Source organism: Engraulis encrasicolus, chromosome 9 (assembly GCF_034702125.1).
Source record: "Engraulis encrasicolus isolate BLACKSEA-1 chromosome 9, IST_EnEncr_1.0, whole genome shotgun sequence".
Classification (NCBI taxonomy): domain Eukaryota; kingdom Metazoa; phylum Chordata; class Actinopteri; order Clupeiformes; family Engraulidae; genus Engraulis; species Engraulis encrasicolus.
The window spans coordinates 17,117,889-17,132,888 of NC_085865.1; positions in this window are offsets into that span (position 1 = coordinate 17,117,889).

Sequence of the window (15,000 nt, forward strand, 5' to 3'; positions counted from 1 at the left end):
CTGGATGGGTACTGTAGATGTGTAAATGTCTACAGCAAGTATTTAATACCATATGATACATCAATGGATATCTTTATAGATACCAAAATGGGAAATAGAAGATACAATACACTGATTCTTGAAAGTTCGGCAAAAACATGTCCCTGCAGTAAAATATTAATTCTGTTGAAAATCAACTAAATTTTCACAAACAAAATGAACCCAGGTAATGGCCAAGGGGTCTGTCACACGAATACACAGTTGTTTGAAATATTTAAGTGTAATTTTATTACTTTTCATGGTTATAAACCTGTCCACACCCTGTAAAAACGCCTGTCCCAAGAACTGGCATCATCATTTCAATTGACTTAAAATACAAAAATCACTAACAGAATTGAACAATATCACCATGATGTGGAAGACCATATTAAAGTGGTTCTACAGATGTGCACATAGTGGATGTAAAACAATATTTACTATTATTTACTGATTGCTCAAAATGTGTCCAGCATATTGGTCACCACCGTCAGATTTTTTCTAAAAGACAATAAAATCAGGTATGCACAAGGTCATTTTCATTACTGAGGACACCTTTTCAAACCTTTAGCTCTACTGCCTTCTTCACCATCACTGAAGCTCCTGTAAGTTTATTATTTTGTCCTCAATTTGTTAATTTGTTTGGACACTGGTACTGTCCCAACCATAAACTGTCAACACCGTCGGGGGTTTTAATAGTATTGTATTACATTAATGTTAATAAATATATTTTTTTCAGAAAAGGTATGAAGCACCCAAGAAACAGAGCGAAAATGAAATGGCTAATGTGAACAAACAATGCATAATATTTAAAAGAGTGCTTTTTTGTCTCACACCGTCAGATGTCACCACCGTCAGATTTTGCTCTGCTCATCATGTTGTTCCATATTTTACTAAATTGTGCTGGTTAATGAAACATTACTAGGCATGTTAGCAATAATTGTGATCCAAAATGATACTCTAGCCACCACTGAGGTGCATTTGGAGGTTTTTTTGTCAGAAAACCTGACGGTGGTGACATCTGATGGAGTTCACCAAAAAAACACATGTTTTACGTGTTTTTGACATGTTTTAAAGAACATGCATACAATAAGTTATGTTTGAATTGTTAAAGTAATTCACTTTAATACAGTAAACATGTGTTTTTACTTCTAATTCTGTCTGCCGCTGTTGACAAAACAAGAAAGAGCCCATTTTATGAAAAATGTTAAACATGGGGAGCTTGGCCAATGCATTCACTGCACAGCCAAGACCTACATCTATAATAATACACCTCTATATTTTGGATTTGAACAACTTAAAAGCTGTTTTTACCACATTTTCAACAACCAGTGGCTTACTTCCTAGATAATCTAACGAATGAAGTAAAAACACATGCTCATACTGTGCACACACAAAAATAAAGTGTTTATGCAAGATGCCATTGACTTGAGAGGGCTATTTATTTTGCTAAATGCAGGTACTAATTAGACCACTTTCACCACTCTCAGATTACTGTCACCACCGTCAGTTCTTAAGTCACCACCGTAAGTAGGAGTTTTGGACATTTTAAAGGAATGTGCTTACAACATTTTCCTTAGGAGTTGTTGAAATATCAAAGTAATAGCCAATTTAAGCCTACACGAATATTTGTGAAATTACAAAAAATTGTTTGTTGTATTTAGGTGTTAAGTAAGCATCGTATGACGGTACATATTTTAAAATTAGAACACATGAAACAGTATTAAAATAGAACAAAAGTGAATTTTCAACATTTAAAGGCACATGTGTGAACCAAAAAATACACATAATCACTTAAAAACTCCAGATACATATGCAACCAAATCAATACAATTTGAATAACTTTTAATTGTGTCTGACGGTGTTGACAAAAAACAAGGTATGATCGGAGAAAAGCCTGATTTCTGAAAAAAATACATAATGAGGAGATTGGCCTTGTGCATTTCTGAAAAGCCAAGACCTTAGTCTACGAGGATATACCATATAATTTTGTAATTCACTTTGTTTTTTTCTGTCAACATTACAACCTGTTTTAGCCACTTTCTCAAGAATCAGTGAATAACAACATATTGAAGAAGAGCACAACCTAGTAAACAACATACAAACTGACATGCAAAATATCCCCCCCCCCCTCTCTCTCTCTCTCTCTCTCTCTCTCTCTCTCTCTCTCTCTCTCCTCTCTCTCTCTCTCTCTCTCTCTCTCTCTCTCTCTCTCTCACACACACACACACACACACACACACACACACACACACACACACACACACACACACACACACACACACACACACACACACACACACACACACACACACACACACATTAATATTCTGTCAACCTTGTTGAAATTTGACAGTACTTACCAATACAGTCTATGATACTTACCATTCACATTTTGTGCAGTGTATAATGACAGCAATTCCAAAATTCTATTCTATTCTATTCTATTCTATTCTATTCTACTCTATTCTATTATCTACTCTACTCTATTCTACTCTATTATACTCTACTCCAGGGGTCCCCAACCTTTCTGGGTCAGACGGCTACCAAGGGCTACCCGCGGGCTACTGAAAGCTACTCGAGGGCTACTTTTGTTCCAAACCCTTTATTGATGTCTTGAAATCATTCCCAAACCACACTAGATTGCATGATACTTTGCTTAAAAGTTATAAGGAAATATTCTTTATAGGCTATAAAGAAACAATCTCATAATTAAATTCAGAAAAGCACTAACTGTGACTAAAATCTTGAAGTAGTGACTATTTATTAACATCCTTGGTGGGCATCTCAGAAGCTCCTGGAGGGCTACCTGGCACCCACGGGCACAACGTTGGTGATGCCTGCTCTACTCTACTCTATTCTATTCTATTCTATTCTATTCTATTCTATTCTATTCTATTCTATTCTATTCTATTCTATTCTATTCTATTTACTTTCTAGTGCAGCTGGTGGCATTGGGTGTAATGCTTAAACTGGCTATGTAAGTGCCTGCTACTGCAGCCCAGTCTGCAGTGCCCACACATTATTTTTACAGTCCCCTGCAAAACATATTTCCCTCTCTTTCAATGAATATAGGCTAATGCTTTAATAACCCTGTGATAACGCTGTGAGACTCATAGTATGACTAACACACAACTGTACTGCATTTGAGTCATGTTCTGTAAAACTACAAAGGTTACAGTGCACTGCCTTATTCTCAAATATGACAAACAAAACATCATATGTTAAATATTAGAGTCATTGCTTTACCAAACTTCCAGTGTCAATTTTACTTGTTATTCACTTCTGCGTAATAGTAAGAACACATAGAGGACTCATCACTTAAAACTATATGTAATGTCTTAGCACTGTTAATTCTATGTCAAGTATTTTCAATGACTAATAAAAACAACAACAACAACAACAACAACAACAACAACAACAACAGCAACAACACCTTTATAGTAGCACAATTCATACAAGACTTGCAGCTCCACGTGCTCAACAGTTAGATTAACAACAATAACAATTGGGAAGTAAATGATAGTGATGAATTAGTTTAGAAGAGTCACAAGAGACTAGTACAACAATCCGCTATGATAAAATGCATTACAGATGCATAACCAAGACCAACCAATTTAGTCTGATAAAATAAATCCAAGAAAGAGAACACCAAAGATGACAAGTCATGTGATACATTGTGCTACTCCGGAAAGAGAAATTCAGTTCAGGAGAAAAGCATTCAGTAACTCTGTCAGTAGTTTTTTTTATACTTAACCCGATGCGGAAAAAGGCGGTTGTTAACTGGTGACACAGCAGAAGTTGGTAAGTGAGCTCATTTTGCCCGAGGATGTGCTAGATATCCGCACTGCAGTGATATGTAGTAGCCTTAAGCATTATCCCCCTGGAGGGCCTACAGCACCTTCTCCCTGCTCTCGTTATACAGTGGCTCACATACATACAGCATACACACATGCACGCACACACACACGCACACACACACTCACCCAGCCACAGGTTGAACAGCCAGGGAGATCTTAATACGGGGATAAAGTGTGACTGAGTCACCAGGGCCCAATGTATAGAGTGCGTTTTAATATGCGACCTTGCCTCCTCCACTTGCGCTTGTCTCCTCGTCCCGCCTCCTGGCCCCTCCTCCGTGGAGAATAGGATAAAGTTTCCCTGCTGTCAGCCTAGCCACAACAACTTTTGAGGGACTGTTTTTCATTCACCATCCCAATTGCAAATGAGAAAAAGACTCTACAATTGAGCTTTTGCAAGATATTGAAATATAATGCTGTTGTCAGTGATGTCATCATGACGAGAAGCAAGTGGAGGAGGCAAGTGGAGGAGGCAAGGTCGCATATTGCAACGCACTCATAGTGTGTGGGACCAGCACAGAGTCCGGTTTAATTATGTAGATAGGCCTACAGTACATGTCCAGGTCCATCAGAGTTTGTATTTAAGGCCCAGCATTAGTCGCCTGACTCTCGCCAGACCTGTGTAGTTCCATGCAGCTTTGTGAGGTCTGAGAGAGCGTGCGTTGGGTTTGCCAATCTGTTGCACCGCTCCTCCTGTTGCGAGTCGCCAAACTTGAAACAAGAAATACCTCGGCCCGTTTCTTGCCGGAGAGGATCTCAGGTGTAGCTTGTGGAGCCCCCCTGGTGGAGCACTTCGGAACTACACAGAGGTCTGGTGAGAACCAAGCTACAGAAGAAGAGTGCAGTGGGGGCGATAATTGTTCTGTACTAGTTGCTGGGGTCCTATAAACAATACATGGCTAGGCCCTGTCCTGGGGCACAAAGACACTATCCCAGGACACCATGTAGCTGCTCAACCCCTGTCTACACTGCACTACAAAGCAAAAAGGCAGTAACTGTGCATGTCTCCAAACTAGCACATTGCACTTTGGTACTGAATAACTGCACTTTACTGTGTTTAAGTTGGGTTTTTTGTCAACCTGTCTTCTTGTCCTATAGAGGGGGGGGGGGGGGGGGGGGGGTGTTTGTCTATTTTGTTCTTGTTTATTGTAATGTCTTAATAATTGTATCAGATGCACTGAAAATGGCACAGAAAAAAAATCCGAAAGGACAAATAAACTATCTATCTTTCTATCTATCTAAACCTGAGTAAAATAAGCCAGAGTAGTTTAGGTAAGCCTAGATTATTTACATGTGGCTGTTTTGTTACTCCGTATTAACATATTGAATGTCAGCAACAGGGTAAGGCAGGGGTGGATTTTATCTCCAGCCTTATTTAATGCCTATATGGACAACCTGTCAAGACAGTTGGGGGAATGTCAAACAAGTTGTATGGTTGGTGATATGGTGATGAATCATTTCTTATTACACTACATTACATTACATTGCACTTCATTTGTTCAAAGCGACTTACAGTTATTATTTTTCAGGGTATTGGTTACAGTCCCTGGAGCAATGTGGGGTTCAGCCATGGATGGAGATGTAGGGAGAGGTCAGGTGGGATTCGAACCTGCAACCCCTAGATTGAAAGACCAACTCTCTAACCACTAGGCCACGGCTGTCCCTGTATTTCTTATTTCTTATTTCTTATATACTGATGACCTTACCATTCTATCCCCAAGTAGCAGTGGGTTCCAGGAGCTCCTAAATATCTGTTCAGACTATGGGGTGGAGTTTGATATTAAATATAATGCTAAAAAGAGTGTGGTAATGGTCTGTAGAACAAACGATGACCTGAAAATTAAGTTTCCTCCTTTTCATCTATCTGGAGAAGAGCTGGGTGTAGCTAATGCCACAAAATACCTGGGGCACATCCTAACTGATACTCTGGAGGATGATGCTGACATGAGCAGACAGAGGAGAGTGCTATATGTCCAAGCCAATATGCTGGTCAGAAAATTCCATCATTGCACTACTGATGTCAAAGTCAACCTGTTTCGAACTTACTGCTCCCCTCTTTATACAGCTCCTCTCTGGATCAGATACAAGAAGGAGAGTCTACTGAAACTGAAGGTAGCTTACAATGACTGTCTCAGGATTCTCATAAAGAAACCAAGGAGTACTAGATCAAGTGGGTTATTCTGCAAATTAGGTCTAATTACTTTTATGGCACTGTTAAGAAATCTTACCTTTAACTTCAGGAGCAGGCTTGACTGTACAAAAAATGAGCTTATTGTTCAATTGGATGATCCGAGTCGTAGTTCTGTAAGATATAGGCCTATGTCTACTATCTGGGAACACTGGTATGAGTGCCTTCACTAGCTTCCCTTTATATTGTATGTATATAGGAATGTGTATTTTATTGTATTGTTGATGTGTGTATTGTAATGTGTCCAATGTGGGCTCTGAGCCTGTAATAAAGTTTATATACATTCTCTGCAGATGAATCATAGTATGACTAACAGCCTGTAATAAAGTTTATATACATTCTCTGCAGATGAATCATAGTATGACTAACAGCCTGTAATAAAGTTTATATACATTCTCTGCAGATGAATCATTTTATTAATCTTTACATTTTGATGTTATTAAAAAAACAACCAGTAGCCTACAGCACCTTCAGGGTTAGTGTAGTGTAGAGGTCACAGTATCCACCAGGTGGCAGGAAGACATCACATTCTCACATCTATAGTTATGATAGAGTATACGATACAGACCACTCACCTGATGACTCAGTGTGTGTGCATGCGTGCGTGCGTGTGCGTGCGTGCGTGCGTGCGTGCGTGCATGCGTGCGTGCGTGCGTGCATGCGTGCGTGCGTGTGCGTGCGTGTGTGCGTGTGTATGTGCGTGTGTATGTGTGTGTGTGGGGAGGGGGGAGGTCAGACAGAAACAGTAGGAAACATACAGAAAGAGAAAAGTAATGCACTTTTCATGCTCATACTAAGTTATTAACAGTTTTCATACAGTCTGAACATTATGCAGAGGTGTATGCTGACAGACAGGGATCAATGTGCTTCAAGTGCATAAATGAAAGTAGTTAAATGGACAACAATTAAATACAGTACTTGTCCATAAACAGTGTGACATATTCAATACTAAAACATACAGGTACATTTTTCAAAAGACAGTACACTACATGCCCAGTCTTGGTCATATAAAACAAAAAAAGCCTTTTAATGGTTGGTTGTAAAAACACTCGCAATGGAACGTCTCACTTATTGTTGTAGTTTTCAATGAATTAATTGCTTTATAAATATGCCTAAATCGAGCCACTAAACACATTGCAGTTGGATTTGAATCACTGAGATTTCTCTTGGATAGGCCTATATCCTGAAAAAAAAAATCAAGAGATTGAGTGTGCAACGCCAAAGCACAACATAAAAACAGTTAAAATAACAGTAACAGGAGCTTGGTGTTGCAGACTTTATTTCTTGATTTTTTTTCTCTACATGACAAATAGGCCAACATTAATCATTCATCCTCTGCTTAAACTGTATGTCCACTGTTTTATCTCCTGTAGGCCTATGTCATGTATGCAATAACATGAATGTGAGCTACCCTGACATGCCTGGTTTGCCTTGCTTATAAGGCGATCCGGTACACCCAGCTCTTTATGGACTCAACAAGTGTTCTCAATGCCTATCCATCCGTTGCCTTCCCAAGACAGCACCTCATTTTGGCATGCAGGGGAGGTGTATGTGTCACATCAAGGGGGCGACTGATCTCGTGTTGTTGCCAGCTGTCATTTATGTCGTGTTTCCTTTTGTTTTGCAGTGATAGGGAGGGTGGTGTCAGACTGAGAGAGAGAGAGAGAGAGAGAGAGAGAGAGAGAGAGAGAGAGAGAGAGGTGGATGTGGTGCTGTCATCTTCACTGTAATGAGGCTGTCTGAGTTTTTCATCTATCTTTCTCTTCAGGGGGATGACAGTGGCCCATGGGGATATGGAGGGGAAGAAGACAAAAAGATTAATGGTTTAGAGGAAAAGAGGCTGTTAGATATTTTTCACCGTGGAGTTGCCAGTAGGCATGACATTTTGTCTAATTTTGGGATGTGTTGAATAGACTTGGTAAAAGGTCTGCTGCCTATGATCATTTGTGAAAGACATGTACTCAGAAAATAATATCTTAAATGATCAGTGTGTGTGTGTAACATTGTTTGGTGTTAATTATGAATATTTGTGTGTTGCCTGTTACGCAAACATCTCACAATGATGTGCCTGCACCATCAATTCCAACCGCTCATATTAGGTTAACATTTATTTTTTACCTTTGTTTACATGTTAACAATCAGGCATATTAATATTACATGTTGAACAGTACTTTCACTTCAACTCTGAAAAGATGTTGGAAGGCAAATGTGTTGCCATTTCTCAACAATGCTGTTTTCAGAAGGGAAGCGAAATTTAACACAGTGATTCTTAACTTACAGCATTCACTATGCAAGTTTGTCATGTTCATGTCAAGTTCATCTAGTTTTGAGACTTACAGAGTTCAAGGATCAGGGCTAATGCAGACCACAACTGTGTTTTACACCAAGTGTCGCCACTCAGCTCTGATCAAAGTTGGTCAACTACGCCATCTGGTGGTGAATATTGACCTTTCAGGGGAGAATAAAGTATGGTGACTGAAAAGAGGCACATCTGTTGTTATGGTAACAGTGACAGATTGTTCATTACATTACATAAACCGACAGAATCATATTAATGATGGGAAGATTTTTCTGCACTCATGCAAAATTAATACAATTATGAAAACAGAAGGCGAGTTATATTCTATGAAGTTTGTGTTTATCCTGTAATGACCTTTGAAGTCATCCATATTTTTTGACAAGCACATGGCAGAGGAGGAAAATAGGCTCTTAATCACAATTGGATTTAAAAATGATCCCAAGGAGTAGAGTACCATGACAAAGATGACAGCTAAACGGAGCAAGGGATGGCGGCATATAAGAAAATAGGCCTACTACACGTTGAACCCCTTGTAAAATGAGTCAACAGGACTTGCTTATTTACACTCACCAGTAAAATAGTGTTTGAGAAAAGCTAATCGTTTGTGTGTGCAAAATGGTGCACCTGTCTCACTTGTGGTGCACTTGTGCACTTCGGGCAGTACTTTTCAGTGTGTGAGGCAATTCTGTAAATTTAGTGCACTGAAACAGTGCTTGAATGGTGCACACTGCATGCACTGAATGGCCACCATGTTTTTTTTAACATATTGGATACAAATGTGACATTCAGTTCGTTAGAGAGATTGGGCAACAGTCTCTTAATTCTGTGAGTAATGTTGAGAGACACCAACCTCTTCATGTTAAGCCAAGCACTGTGCATTGCGAGTTGGTTACCATTTGGATAAATAAAGGATATGTAGGCTAAAAACAAATACAAGACGCTGTGTAAACTGTAACCAATATTTTGATGAGCTAATGCTATGCTAATGCGTCACTTCCAGTTAGGGCACAATGTCAGCGTTCCAAACTTCCCATTGACACTAAGCACTAATGACCTCATTATGCACTAAATGCCGTTTCACTGGCACAAGTGCACCATTTGAGACACGGAAAGTGAGACATTGGCTTGTACAGAACTGGTGGCTGATGCAATATGGTTTGTCTGGCAGAAGAGGAGATCCATAGTATGCCATGGGCTGCACTCAATCAGGCACTTAAAGGTGCACCATGTAAGACTGTGGCGAGAGGTATTGCAACTGGTCATTGAAACTGTGCTGCCTATATTGCCACATTTGTTCTTTTCATGAATATTAATAAATAATAAACCAATGTTTACTAGTATGACCAAAGTTTTACAGCTAAAAATGCTTATTTCTGGAAATTCAAAATGGCGGACCATAGAGAAGATCCTGCTTTTCATGTATGTAAAATGCAATTTTCCCAGTCCTAATCAAGAATTAGAATTTAAAGATGGTGTGAAGTATTTGTTAAAAATCTAACATTTGATAGTGTGAATTCTGGAAAGGAACTATTAAAGATATTACGTACACAATGCACATTTAAACTCATGTCATAGCACTAGGAAAATTAACCTCACGATTATATACAGTACTCTCATAAAGGGAACAAAGCACAAAGTGCTTGATGCAGAGAGAGAGAGAGAGAGAGAGAGAGAGAGAGAGAGAGAGAGAGAGAGAGAGAGAGAGAGAGAGAGACGTTTTCAGTCATGCATTGGGTCTCTGCTTCTGCATCCACCCCCCCATACACACACACGTGCAAGAAATCAAAGCAAGCTGAGAAGCTTTCTCTCTCTCACTCTGCCCCCCCCCCTCCACTCTATCAGAGATTCTTTAAGTATATCTCGCTCTGCCCCCCCCCCCTCTACTCTCTCTCACTCTATCGTATTCTTTTCACACGCTTATTCACTGTTTCAAAGTTTGTTAATTAGCAGATGAAACAAATAATTTACTGCATGACATCAAAGTGTCAGAAATGCAGAGAAGATAGAGAGGGGGCAGAGAGAGAGAGAGAGAGAGAGAGAGAGAGAGAGAGAGAGGGCTCATCTCTGTGTGAGAGAAACAGAGAGAAAGAAAGATAGGAAAAGAGAAAGGGAGAGAATATGACTAACAGAGAGGTAAGCTACGTAGAAAAATGGTGGAGGAGTGAGAGGGTGATATCATTTGTATAGAGTAAAGCAATCTTCATTTTTCATATTCATATTTACGTACCTTCACACTCTTCTTCTTAAAGGTGCACTGTCCAGGCTCGTGGCCAGAGTAGATTGCAACTAGCTGCTCATTTGAACTGTGCTATCTAACAGTCTACCAAATTTGATATTTTCATGAATATAAAATAGCAAACTAATATTCATATGACGAAACACAGTACAGTAAGTTTTGCAGCTAAAATTGTTATTTCTGGAAATTCAAACTGGTCTTCAATTAAATGGAGAAGAGCCCCCCTTTTCATCTACGAAAAGTGACATTTTCCATTCATGATAAATGCTTAGGATTTGATGGTGGTGGTATGTATTCATGAAAAAAGGTAACATTTGTGATTGGGCAGCATGAATAAACAGCAAAAAACTACACAGTGCCCCTTTAAGGACTGTTGGTGATAGGCTAGTGAGTCAAAGGCTGTGTCCCATTTCTCCACATTCACTTTTCACTCACACTTCACTTAATTTCATCTTCCACTCATGTTCATAGTGGGGGGTTTGAAGGGATACAAAGCACTTCCTCTTGATCTCCAAAGTATTAGGACACAATCATATTGTGCTTTCACATGCACGTGCAAAAGCAAGTACTAGGTGCAAAAACAAGTGGAAGTGGTGATAATGGGACAAGACAGACCAAAGTCTCGATATGAAACGACTTCCATTGTACCTCTCACTCGCTGTGCATGTGAACTTCCATCTCCTCAACTAGCCTATACTATGCATCTGTTCTGTTGAAATCAACTCAGCCTCACACCCAGTGTGTCAATACATGACTACAACTGTATAGGCCTATTTATGACCATATCAGGATTCATAAAGTTGCTACTGCAGGGGTTCCCAAACTTTACCCTGACAAGGCTCCCATATACTGGTAGATTCCAACCAAGGCCCCCTTACATGGTTCTGACATTTTTTCTCCTTCTGTGCACCCCCTTTCACAGCCATAGGTAGGTCTGTGAGTCAGTGCCCTGCAGAGATACATAGCCTACAATAATAACGATAGTAATGTTCAGAGGTGTAGTTTGCAGATTATAATAATACAGTTCTTAACTACAGGGAATATTGTTTAGCTTTATCTTTGGATTATTTTGATGTACTTAGTACTTAGTTAGTAGAAATTGATTCAATGATTCATTGTGCTTTTCCTGCCAACCTGCCATGGCCCCCCAGTACCCCTTGCGGCCCCCAGGGGTCCCCAGGCCCCACTTTGAAACACACTGGCCTAGAGATCTAAATCTTTACTGAAACATGCTTGTTACAGTGGCTACCTTTTGCGTCTCTATGCAACACAGCCTTTGGCATCACATATTGAGGCCCTGGTCAAAGTGTCATAGCCTACTGACGAATTGGGTGTGAGCCTGTGCAGTTGAAATCCATTGGTACAGGCTAATTCAGAGTACACCCTCTAGATGGCACTGTAGCTACTCCTATGCACTTTACAGAGAGAGGTGGCAAATTAAATCTCATCATTGCTGTTTTTGTCTGTATCGCCCCACTCAAGATGCTTCAAATTCCCTCTACATTTCTCATCTGGCATTGCACTTCTGATATGCAGTAGGTAACAAACGAAATGCATCCTGCTATTCATCGCCAACAGGAAGGGGAGGGGGTTATGTGTTGATTTGGGCACAGAAGCGTGGTGGTGGTGAACTGCACTGCCGATTGACTTTCTTCTTGACAGACAAACATTACATCACACACAGCCCGACTTGCCCCTATTAGGATGACACATGCGAGGTCCCGCTGTGACTCAGCCAAAGAACCGAGCTGAAATTCTAAAGAGGAGAGAACAAGTCAGTCAGGCAGCCAGTCAGCCAGTCAGCCAGCCAGCCAGCCAATCAACCGGCGTGGTGCAAAGCTGTCTCTGCGTCTCAGGGTTTTGATCAAAAAAGGACACCAGTTCTCACCTTGTGCTTCAACTTCAGTTTCTTGTTACTTGACACGGTGCGTTCTTTCACCCGCTGCGAGTGTGTTCCGTGTGACCTCTTTGAAAGAGCTTTGCATCATTCTACATCTCCATAGCGCGGTAATACAAATGGCAAGGACTTTTGAAAGCAATCCCTGATGCAGACGGCTGAGTCAGAGCAAGGACTGACAACATGAGCAGAACACCAAGTGTCTCTCTCACAGCTTTGCAAAGACATTCGGGACATGTGAAGGATTTGTTCGTAGTTCTTTCCCCTGATACTAACAGCAAATAGACCTTATGAAATGCACTGTATAACTCAAATGTGGGAAAATCCCTTAGTCTCATTCACATCACCCCTATACTTTATGCAGTATTTAATTGTGCAACTGCATGGCAGTAATGGTTCTTTGAGTTGTCCCACTAATACTACAGGGACCACAGAGCAATGTGAATAATATCATGGTTAAGAACACATTTACGCATAGGCCTATGTGGATATTTTCAAATACAGATTTAAAAAATAAATAAAAATGCCACTGTGGTGTGTTTTAGACCTCTAATATGGATACTTTTCAATCCAGCGTTTTAAAGGAGATTTCTCTGTTTAGGTGTATATAGCCTACAAGAGGCCAAAACTGATGTCTTTTCAAAAATATCCATATAGGCTACTATGTGTAATCAGCTAGTGCTAGTGTGAGGAGAGGGCTACAGTGTACTTCAGCTTGAACTTTATGATATAATTCATTACATATGTGACGAGCCACGAGAAAGCAGGGCTCAAGTAGGCCCGGGCGAAACTGACAAAAAAGAGCACTTTTTTTGTTGCCCATTTTTTAATTTTCATTTATCTCCAAGTTGAGGTCTTGAAGTAGCTATTTAATGTTTTAGAGAACAGTAGTCTATTGGTTTGTTTAAAACATACATTTTATATTTAACATGGCTATCTTTAAGTCGAGTCTATGAGCAAGAGGGAGTTACAGATCTTAGTTTGTTTTCTACTTTAAGAAAAGAACACATTCAAAAGGCCACACGTTCATCAGATATTCCCATAGATTACCATGCATGAGACATCACTGTGAAGCTTACAATATGCACTTTCAGAATCTATGATGGACTCCATACTATGTTATTTATTATATTACCACATAATATTGTGTTACAAAATGATAAAAGTCTTCTCCAGTTTGTCCCGCACACAATGATGTCATCATTTCATAACTCAACCTCACTGCTTATGGCATCTCCGCTTTGGTTTCTATTTCTGATGATGAACTCAGGTTTCCATGGTTACAAAGGGTACCTGGGTTCAGGAGAATTAATGGGTAGAAATTCTTTTCCCCATATTTACCTATTCTTTTCTGCCATGGCTAAGTGATTTTACCAAACCTGGTGGCATTATTTCACTATCAATACTCTTTGAAAACTTGAACAATGCATCTCTTTTCCAGACTCCAAAGAGAAAGACTATCTTATCAGAAACCCAGCACCGGTACCCTGTATTCGGGTCTCATCTATCCACACAGTATATTCCCCTATTCATCCTGCTCTCACCCCATGTTGTTTTGTTTTTGAACATAACGTTTAATCTTGTATCTGAGATGGGGTTCAGCAACTTTGGTAAGGATCTCACCGGGATAAGAGTGAAGGCAATCAGTGCATAGAATGGAAGCAAATAGTTTGGAACGGAGCTATTTCCTGTGAAGAGGAGAGAGATCTCACCGCACAGCTGTGAACCCACATTTCCAGGGTACCAGACGTGAACTTTGAGACCTAAAAAGATCCAGGTTAGTTGGTATAGCAGACAGAGCACATACACATTTGGCAGTGGTACCAAGTTATTTTCTTCCTGACCACAATGTCTGCCTGTGTCTTTGTGAGAGAGAAAGTTCAAGCTGCACTCTTCTGCCTGCATGAACTTGTAAAGCCTGCTCTCCTGAATCACAAACTAGCCTTTGGTCATAAGTCTATGTTCGCCGTCTCCGGGGTAATGGATTCATGTCTTTGGATCAGAGGGTTGCAGGTTCAAATCCTGCTCTTAACGGGAGGATGAATTACTAGATGCCCCTCTATGGCTGAAGTGCCATTGAGCCAGGGACCTTATCAGGGACTCAAACCAATATTCTGTAATAACTGTAAATGGCTTGAAAGTCTCACCTAAAAGGAAATGCAATGTAATAGCCAATGATGCAGACCGCAGTAAGTTAAATATTGTAGCATCTCTTTCCTGTTTCATGAACACAGTGCTCTATCAAGTTTATAGTCACAACAAGCTTATGGGCTATGGTCAAAAGTCCTACAGTCAATGGTGTAGCCTTGGTGGCCCATGGTGACAACTCTAGCCAATGGATATTGATAGCATCTGAATCATTCTGTAGCACTCAATGCCAAGTCCATGGTCTAGGCAGGCTATAATGATCACAAGTCTCTGAAGTGTGCAGTAGGCTAAGTCTATAATTTAAGCAATCTCTGTTTACTAGCTTCTTACCTTGTCCACCGGAGGGGGTTGTGCAAG